We start from the raw sequence: 11,063 nt of genomic DNA on the forward strand, positions 1-11,063 counted from the left end.
GGCAGAAGTATATATATATATATATATATATAGATAGATAGAGAGAGAGAGGTGAGTTTTATAGTGTTTAAATCGCTTAACTTTTTTTCTAAAGTAAAAAATAAAATATTTAAAATAAAAAATAAATTATACAAAATTTATTAAATATTATTTATTTATTTTTTTAATAAATTAGGTGCAAAGTGATAGACACCATAGCATTCACTATATATATATATATAAGCAGCAGACATATATTTGTGTGGCAAGAGGATGAGATGCAAAGATGGATGGAAGAAGAAAGTAGATGGGAAGCCAAAATGGTAAATTGGTAACTAAGAAAGAAAACTTGGGTGGCCACGGGCACAGGCACATAGAGCAATGAGAATATAATTTAATTTGAGTGTTTGGTGGTTAAACATTATTTGAGGAGAATCCGGTAAAAGCGTAACCTAATTAGGGGAACTGAAGCCCTAGGGGGTGTCAATTTTCGGCCCCCACTTTGAAAACGCTTGTGCTTGTGGAGAACGCAACAATGGATACACTCTCTTATTTATTTGGTCATTTTGATTACGATGTATAACTGCGTTCTCTCTCTCTCTCTCTCTGACACACATCTTATTAAGCACCAACCAATCTCATTTATTACTTACACACTCTCTCTATATATACATCATTATTCACGCTACTCTTCTTCATTCTCACTTCTCTTCTTCTTTTACTGCTTTGCCCTCATCATACACATACATTATTGTTGCCGTCGATGTGGGTCTCCCTCTAATTTGTACCCCTTTCAATTATCACATTTTAGGGTTAGGGTTAGGGCTCTTCTTCTTCTTCTTCTTCATGGAGTATACAGATCTGATCTGCTCTCAGTCACTGTTTGCCGGTGGAGCATCATCAAGATTCACAAGCTTTGTTAATTACACCTTTCTTTCACTTAGCTTGGTGATTAGCCATGACTATGAGAATCTTGATGATGCTGCAGCAGCAATAAATGACTTCTACTACCACCTTCACGAGTTCATGACAATAAGCCTAAGTAAGTTCTAAATTACTTTTACTCTCTTCTAAAATAGTTAATTATTAACTGCAACTACTGAACTATGTTACAAATTTCAACTGCAACTACTCATCCCTGTCTGTACGGTACTTTTACTTCAGGAATACATAGATATATGAGGTAACACTATCTCTCTTCTCCTATTAAGTCACCTGATCCATCTCTTTCTTATCTTAGTTTCATTTCATCTTTTCTTACTCAAGTGTGATCTGATTCTAGCTATCTAATTATCTCATCTTTATTGTTTAGATTATCATCAAACAGAACAATGTTATAAGCACATCTTGATTTAGTTACTTCTTGGTTTTTGTCTATCTCCATTAGAATGAGAAAGGTTTTTGTTTCTAATTATTTTTTTCTCTTTGTCTGCTGGGCTTAGTCTGTTGGATATATAATTTTTTTTTATCGTTCTTTTTTAATAGCTCATATACCAAAAAAATTCCTTTTCCACGCACTTGATTCTTGCGTTCCACTACGCTGTGTACGCATTTCCATTATGTCTTTGTCCCCATTCCCATGGATGAATGATGCTGTACTTGTACGATCCATATGATGCTGCTAAAGGGATAAATGTTTTCATATAATTCTTTTGCATATATATTTGCATAAAGGAGAAATAGAATTCATTTTTGCACCTTTACGTACTTTTTATTGCCTTGAATTATTCCTTCCTTACTTTACTTTTCTAATATTTCTTTTTTACTCCCACCAGAAATTATATATATCAGCTTTATTTGGAACGGCAACGTTTGATAACAAAAAAAATATTAGTAAAAAATAGTCAAAATTTGTCTTATTAATTAATAAATATTAAATATGATAAATTTGGATTTTTTTTTGTTTTTTTAATATTATCGATTTAAAAAATACTATTAACCTAGCAGATTTTGCTTTTGTTTTAATGTACATAATAATACTCATTAATTATTGGTTTTGCTTCTTGCTGTCCCAATCACATTACCAATTTAATGTTGTACCAAAAGAAATCACATTACTATCGTAACTATACTTTAAACGTAAAATTTTCTAGGTTTGGATATACCCATAATAAGTGATACGGTGATACCTATATAACATTTTCCAAAAAGTGAATCTTTGAAAGTGAAACTCAATTAGAACCAGCTTGTGGCACACTCGTAGTATATCTGGAAAAAGGGGGGGGGGGGGGGAAGTAAAAATATGATAACTAACTTTTTTATCTGTAAATTAAACTTTAGGTTTGGATGTTTTGAAAGCAAGAAATAATATAATGGTGTTTGTCAAATCTTATGGGATTTACTTCCATTTTTTCTTTAAAAATGATATACATATTTGTGTGGAATTCAATAGTAATTGATTAACTTTAAGATTCAAATACAAACAAAATAAATCTGTTAGAAGTATAATTTTTATTATTCTTTTATTTCTAAACTGAACATCTCAAACGAAAATTAAAAAAAATTAAAAGAACGTGTTAGAGATATAATTATAATTATTTATATATATTATTTGAGAAGACATGGTTATTGATGAGTTTGAACTTCTTCTCAGAGTCTTAAGCTTAGCGAGAAATTTAGATTGAGGGAGAGAGAGTTTCAGAAAGAGAGGGAGGCGGTGGCGAAAAGAGAGCGGGTGAAGTGGTGAAAGGATAACGCTTCACTGTTGAAAAAAGTTAACTCTTTAAACTATAGAAAAATTTTTAAATGTTCCATTGTAACGATGTATAGTAATTTTTAACCGTTGATTTTAATTATATATATTATATAAACTATATGAAACAATACCATAAAGATTTTGAGGATAACATGGTGTCTATTTGAGTAGTACATTTCTTTTTTCTTTTGGTTCAGGTTTTGTGAACGAAGAAATAATTCCATCAAACTAAAATGTAACCTTCTTCGCCTCTTGTAAAGAATACTTGTGATTCACACCAAAATATTTTGATAGACAAACTATTTTCAAATGATCTTATTATCAACAAAATTGAAGTCTTTTCACCAAATTTAATCGAGTAATTAAATGCTTAATTTAGTTATTCAAATTTTTTGTATGAGTTAAAACTACAAAATTTCTTATTGAATTAGAAATTAATATAATACACATTAGTTAATATAATGGAATAATAATTTAATTTACAACCAATTTAAATTAGTCTAATAATTAATTCACTCGTTTACTTATTTAAGTATTAAATGTTCGAATCTTGCCTTTTGCATTTAGTTGCAGATAACTAAAAAAGAATTTACACTTGAAATTTATGAGATCACATTGAATATTTATTCAAATTTAATTAGTATGAGAATAAAATCTTAAATCACAAGTAGTAGTTTTTGTATATTTTCTATTATGATTAGGACATTTAATAGTCATATATCTAAAATTCATAAATATTAAATTTTTTATTCGAATTTATTTTTGTTGGTTTTACTGTCCAAATTTTCAACAATATATAGCACAATGAAAATTTTATATTTTTTAGTCAATTTTTCTAAAATTTGTTGATATTTTGACGCAAAATTCAAAATTATTTAGCATTTTAAATGACGTTTGATTATAAAATTTGCACCAAGACCGAAATAGCAACTCAGATAAAGAATTATTATCTGTCTCCACCCAAAAAAAGGGAGAAAAATTGAAGGAAAAGAACCATATAAATGATAGAAATGAAGAAAATTATGGATTGTCCTACAATAATAACATTTACACATACTTGGCATTCTTTTGATGAGATCTGATTATTAGAGCATAGTATAATTAAGAATAGAGAAATTCTTTGCATACAAGCGATTAAGGCTTGTAAGCCTTACAAGTCCAATTAAAACTAACGCTCAAAACGCATTTTGAACCATTCTTCTTCATTTTTGCCTTTTCGTTTCTTGCCTTGTCTTTCTTATTCTTCTTCTTCTTGCTGCACGTTCTTCTTCCTCGTCTTCCTCTTCTTCTTCTTCATTTACGTGTTTTTCTCTCTATTTTCTTTCTTCGTTATTCTCAATTTCTATTGTTTTTTGACATCAAGCTCTGAAATCGTTTTTGAAGAAGAAGAAGCAGCAGAAGATGAAGAGGAGAAAGAGAAAGAGTTCTGAATTATACATAAGGTGTACTTCAACGAATTTTGGGTGTATTTCTTAAATCCTTTGGGTGTAGATTTGTAATCCTTTGGGTGTATTTCTGTAATCTTTTGGGTGTATTTCTATAATCGTTTGGGTGAATTTCTGTAACTATTTGGGTGTATTTCTGTAATTTTTTTGGTGTATTTCTGTAATCGTTTGGGTGCATTTCTAAAGTTCCATTATATTCAAAACGATTTCAAAGCTTGATTTCAGAAATCATGAAAATCGGAAAAAAAAAAACGAAGAAGAAGAGTAGGAAGAGGAAGAGAAAGAGGAAGAGGAAGAGTCGTTCATAATACATGGTGAGTGTAGCGCTTTGAAAACAGGAAACAGTTGAATAACACATTAAAAGGCCAGTATGTGTAGCAACTTGTAAGACTTATAAATCAAAAAGACTTATATGTGTAGTAGGCCTCTTAAGAATATCGTCTTTTTTTTTTCCTTCTTCTTCTTTCAGTACACTAATTATATTATCTTACCCTTTAGTAAAGTGTTCCATGATTATTTTATGACTAAGGTATTAATTTAATTAATTCTATAACAAAATACATGAGAATAATTTAGTCCTCCAAAACTAAATATCTTTCTATTGAAGGATGATATCAAAAGAATAATTTTATTCCAGAAATTGATCATTTCAGTTGATTTGACTAATTAAAGTTGATATGGGTGTAGATAGGGTGACCAAGCGAACGGCTAAGAATTCGAATGAGGTGATGACTTCTTATAGCTATTTTGTTCTGACCTTAATGATGAACAAGATGAAATTGCATGGTTAAATTATCACTAATTGAATTGATATGTGCTCTATTATGTGCCAATAATATTCAAATAATGTCCTATAAATTTATGAAATGGATTATTGTGGATGTTATTCTTGCTAGGTTACAAAAACTCTATTCAATATTTATATATGTAATAATCTTTCATTTAGTGATTTACTAGCTAGAACCCATGTATGTGCTTCCCTAATTAGTGTTAGAAAAAGTATAGGTAGACAATGAAAATATTAAATAATGTGAACAATGGATATGTTGGATGTTCAATTTAATAGGTATACAAATGATTATGTTCATTATTTTTAATTGGATGGTTATTCCTTTTGATTCGGTTTACTCATGAATAGTTAATAATGGATGGATGTTCAATTCATTAGATGTGCGGATGATTATTCTAATATTAGGGTTTTAGGAATAATTTGAGAGTGAATCCGAGTGCTTTTTTGTTTTATCAGGCCAATTTTAGAGTCCATTATTCACATTGTTCATAAAAGTTATTGTTTACCTAACAAAACTTTAGTGTTATTTTGGGATGTAATTAATAATAGGTGAAAACTTATGTGAAGTAGACTTTACGTGAAGTTGATACTTGAGAGTCGTTAAATAATTTGACTAATTTGACTAAATTTTCATCCAACAACCTTAAAATATCAACTTTCACGTGAAGTCGACTTCACCTGAGTTTCCACCTTAATAATAAAGGCCAATATAATCATATATCCATAGAGAAGCCAAAAGGGCTATATAATATATTAGGCTATTAGCAATTTCCGCAAAGTAGTAAGCTAGGAGGAATATGAAATGAAATAAAGAAAATAGTATATATGAAAGAAAGAAAGAGAAGAAAAAGATTATGATCTTTTGTGCATATGACTTTGATAAGTGGATGTTGTGGAATAGTGAATAGAAAGAAAGAAAAGTGATGTTGATGAATGAAGCATCCGTGCAAATGAACTAACCAAGAATCTGTAATAAGAGACAAGTAGTACGCCGCAGAATCTTTAATCAGTGAATTGTGTTACCCTTATGCTACTGCAATAGTACAATAATTCAAACCACAAAAGCAACCAACTGGGCTCTACATCCTCTAATTTTCTCTATCATAATTGATTAAACACACACACAAAAGAAGAAACTACAACATCAATTTTAAAATATCTTCTTCCTCATGATTGAAATAAATAGTTATAAAAGGTGAAATTAATAGATTTGTAATGCTAATACGATCCATTTGATGTGATTCAATTCACATGTATGGATATTTTAGAGGGGGATAGTACAATTATAGTGCTAATATACTGGATCATACTATCTTTGGGACTAGAAATGTTTACAATCATAACAATTTCAAAATTTTCAAAAGATCTTATGGAAAAGTCTGATATGGAGCAATGTATTTTGTTCAACCTATCAACCTACAAAATATTGGTTAAAGTATTTTGATCACCTAAAATACATTCATTTAAGTATATAACAACGTAGCTTTCATAATTTACAGTTGAACAATGATTAAGGCTATATATATAGACAATTGAAATGAGCTGCAACATTTAAAATATTTGTCATCTCATCCCACAAATAAATAAAGGTTTATTTAAATATTTCAAAATGTATATATATATAAGATCTATATACCAAAGTTTAGCTTTATTTGTTTATTCTTAATCTTGTTGTTAGCAAAATCAAAAAGAACATACATATAAAAGTTTGTGACCTGCTACATTTACATGTCGTTTTTAAATTTATCGAATGAATTATGTATAGCTCCGACCGAAAAAAGAAAAAAAAAAGAAAAGAAAAGCTTTATGTAGCATTTTAAACAATAATTAGGGAATGGAAGAACAACCGCTTCTGGGAGGATAATTGGTTACTTAGTAGTGCGTTGAAAAATGTGTTTTTAAGACTTTTTCGATCTCAAACCTTAAAGAATTTGTTATAAAGAATTGTGGGTTTTGGGATGAGTTAGAGTGTATTTGGAGTTTTTAATAGCGGAGAGAGTTATTCCAGTGAGAATTGAAGCTAGTAAACCAACTTCATGAGATGTTACAATCAGTTAAACTAATAAATGAGAGAGAGGATGGATAGAGTGATCTGAAAATTTGGTAGATCAGGTATTTTTTCGACTAACTCCTCTGTGCAGGTGTTGCAAGCAAAGTTCTTCCGGAGGAAGTCACAACCTATAGCTTCACTCGTGCTATTTGGAGAGGTTTCGTCCCACCAATGATTGAACTATTTTCTTGGTTTGTGTTGGTAGGCAGGGTGAATACTAATGATAGATTGTGTCGATTAGGTGTTATCGACCATAATAATAATATGTGTGTTATGTTGTAAGTCTGTAGAGTCTGTATTTCATTTGTTTATTGGTTGTGAGCTCACTTGACAGGTGTGGTGTGCTTAGCTATTCGCTCTTGGGAGGATATGGACAATGCCAGGTTCACTAAAGCAGCACTTTGAAAGTTGGATGAATATTTTAGCGCAAAAAGATGAGAGGAAACGGTGATTCATTAGATTCTTTGCTGTTATTTGAACAATTTAACTAGAAAGGAATGCTAAAATCTTCAAAAATCAGGCTTCAAGTGTGGCGAAAATTATGAACAGGTCATTTGATTTCTCTTATGAATGGATTGGTGGTGAACCCTTTGGTTGTTGATGGCATTGCCAAAAACAATAAGGGGTTGTCATATACTTAGAGTTGTTAACGGTTGTTTTCTAATTTATTTATTTTATCTTTAATGATCCACCTTGTGTGTTGAATTCTTTACTTTAAAAAAAAATAATAATAATTAGAACTAGATATAAACCTATGAAAGACATGCATTGTTACTATCATCAACATTATTGGTGAAAAAATACAATAATGTTTTTTTTTTCTTTATGCGTTCTTATTAATATATATATATATATATATATATATATATATATATATATATATATATATATATATATATATATATATATATTCACTATGTTTTACATAGTTGCAGTAATATACGTAATAATTACAAATTTATAGTATGTAGAAGAATGTATGTTAACTTTATTATAAGTGTTTCATCTCTTAAGATAAGCATTTTAGAATGATTATAAGTGATGAGAAGAAACACTCCGATCCTCACTTTCTTTTAAGCTAATTTAATTTTTGGAATGAGTTAGACTCACTATAACGCTAATACAACCCAATTGACAACGAGGATCCACCATAGGAAAGGTTCAGTCTTAGCCACTTAATAATTGTTTGAGATATGATCCATGTGATGATACGCTGGAAAAAAAGGTTTCATTCTGGCGGATTTGTTGGTTGCATGCGAAAAACGATTAACAACGAAGTAAGTAATTTCTTCAAGTGATATATGTTTCACACATTGCATTTTTTTCTTTGCTTTCTCATTTGAGGGATAACTTTTATATTGTTCTTGTTTTTCTTTCTATAGCGTAGTGGACGTACCTCTCGCTTCACATTATTGAATGCTAGAGAGAACAACATGAATGCATTATTCATCACTTTCATAGGACCACACTATCCAATTATTGTTGGGTCGATATTATGTTATATTACGTGTATATTAAAATTAATCATTAATATAAAATAAATATTAGAATATAAATATATATTAAAAATAAATTAAATCACATCTGTATTTATATATAAATATATTAGTGACTATAATTAATTTTAGTGATCAAATAATATTTTTGATAGTACATATAATAGGTATCCATGACCATGAGCCAATGACCCATCCATTCTATCATGCTTTATTAGTTTTAGGTTTATTTTAGTCTTTAAAGTTACAAATTTACTTTCTAAAGCTTTAAATTTTAATTTTTTAACCGCCAACATATATTACACTTTATAAGCCATTTTTCTTCTTCATATAACAATTTTACTTGTTTGAAATGTTTAAGTGATATTTGACATTAGCCTGATTTAAAATTTAGGTTTTATATACAAATGATTTTCTGAATTATTCTTTATATTGAAAAGGCATAAATTCTTTTTTTTTTTTTTTTGAGATTTGCTTCTAACTTTAATTTTGCCACATATATATATATATATATATATATATATATATATATATATATATATATATATATATATATAAATGATTTTCTGAATTATTCTTTATATTGAAAAGGCATAAATTCTTTTTTTTTTTTTTGAGATTTGCTTCTAACTTTAATTTTGCCACACACACACATATATATATATATATATATATATATATATATATATATATATATATATATATATATATATATGTGTTTCTAAAGATAGGACACTGAAACAGAGATATAGAGATATAAAATTAGGTTTAACAGAAGAGACAGATAGAGATAATGTGTCTAGAGACATTGAATTAGTGTATTTTGTGTTCATTCTGACAAGAAGAATACGAAAACACTAACAAGGGACATAAATTATTTTTTATTTTTTTATTATTCTTGTTACTTTTTTATAATTATATTTTTTATTATTATAATTTTCGTCTCAAATTATTTGAATGAAAAAAATGAGAATAAATTAGATTTTTATAATTTGTTCTAGTTTATCATTAAACAAGATACAAAAACACAAAAATTCTGTGACTGTGACCTTTCTATTTTGTTCTCAATGTTTTGTTTTATCCCGTTTTCAAAAACAAACGCAGCCCAAGATCCAATTTAATTTGGAGGAAGTTGATTTCATGTGTGTGTTTATTTTTTAACGGAAAAAAACTAAATTTCAAAGATGAAAGAAACGAGTATAAGGGCGACAAAACCAACAATACTACAATGCGCTAAATAATCTTTTTTGTGACCGGAAAGAAAATAAACAACAATTAAAAAAGAAAAAATAAATAAAAAACTGCTTAAAAAAGGCAGTTTCGTTGAATACTATTCTGAAATTTTTTTTAAAGCAACAGAAGTTCTATTTGGGGAGAAAATGTCTTCATTGCAGTCTTTACCATGATGTTTATTACTGTATTTGCATCTCTCAAGATTAACCGGATCAGTACGCCATTTTTAAGATATGATATCTTGAATTTTCAACACCAAAGGATCAATAAAACTAGAGTAATCCTGTAAATTATTGACAATAATAAAAACCTCCACACTGTCTATCTCACAGATAATATCTCTTTGTCTCGAGTCTCAAACTAAAAGAAAGCATCTCCAAATAGCAAGCAACGCTCGTTGCAGAATATTATGACTCTCAATTGTTTTCAAACAGCCTCATTGTCACTTTCTCTTCCAATATTTGCTGTAAAACTAACCCAAGCACTATTGCCAAGATAGCTAGCATCACAATTAATCTAAAGACACCAATCGAAGAAGAATCAAAGAGCCACTGATGATAAAGGGGATAAAGTTAAATAATTAATCATATAGACAAATATATTTGTAGAGAGAAGAATGATATTTGTATAATTTATGTTTTATATTTTATTTAAATATTTTTATTTTTTAGTATAAAATATATTGTTTTAACCTTTTCTCATTCTTATCAATTATTTTTAATACTAAAATTAAAAAAATACACACAAATAGTGTATATAGCCTTTTTTTTTGGTCTTATGGTAGCGTTTGTTTTGAGATACTGGGGACAGAGACTGAGAAACTGAGACTCAGTATCATGTTTGTTGACTCAGAGACTGGTACTAAAATTTCTGTCTCTGTCTCTAAAATTTCAGTATTTCAGTACCTCCAAAAAGTGAGGACACAAGGGACTGAAATTCTTAAAAAGAGAGACTGAAACTTTAATAACATTTTATACCTAAAATACTCTCATTTCAATTAATTAATTTCAGTTTTACTTTTTGTACAAATTAAATTAGAGTTTCGTTCTTATTTTAATTTCTGTCTCCTATTTTACACCAAATAGAATACTGAGATTTATTTCTGTTTCTGTCTCTTCCTTTGTCTTTCAGTATCTGTCTCTCCACCAAACGCTACATAAAGTACTTAAATATGGTTTTCTGTCAAAAAATAAACGGAAAACGAGTTTGTTGTCGTTATAATAATAAGCCCAAAACCATTTGATTATGGGCCTATGTAAGAAATTGAATTAGCAGGCTCGAGATGTATAAAAAAGCTTTCGGGTCGAACCACCGGGTATACGGAGCGAGTCCTGGTTCGGAGCTCATCATGCCTGAAACTTTTTTTTTTTTTGTC

General features: G+C 29.0%; 1 long non-coding RNA gene across 1 annotated transcript; it reads left to right on the top strand.

The window, feature by feature from the left end:
* Window positions 1-263: 263 nt before the first annotated feature.
* LOC112771416 (uncharacterized) lies at window positions 264-4,571 on the top strand. The gene is made up of 2 exons (XR_003187059.2): window positions 264-1,021; window positions 1,144-4,571. It is a non-coding gene; the product is annotated as an uncharacterized lncRNA (long non-coding RNA).
* The last annotated feature ends 6,492 nt before the right edge of the window (window positions 4,572-11,063 follow it).

The sequence above is a fragment of the Arachis hypogaea genome, chromosome 3 (genome assembly GCF_003086295.3).
Source record: "Arachis hypogaea cultivar Tifrunner chromosome 3, arahy.Tifrunner.gnm2.J5K5, whole genome shotgun sequence".
In the NCBI taxonomy this organism is placed as follows: Eukaryota; Viridiplantae; Streptophyta; class Magnoliopsida; order Fabales; family Fabaceae; genus Arachis; species Arachis hypogaea.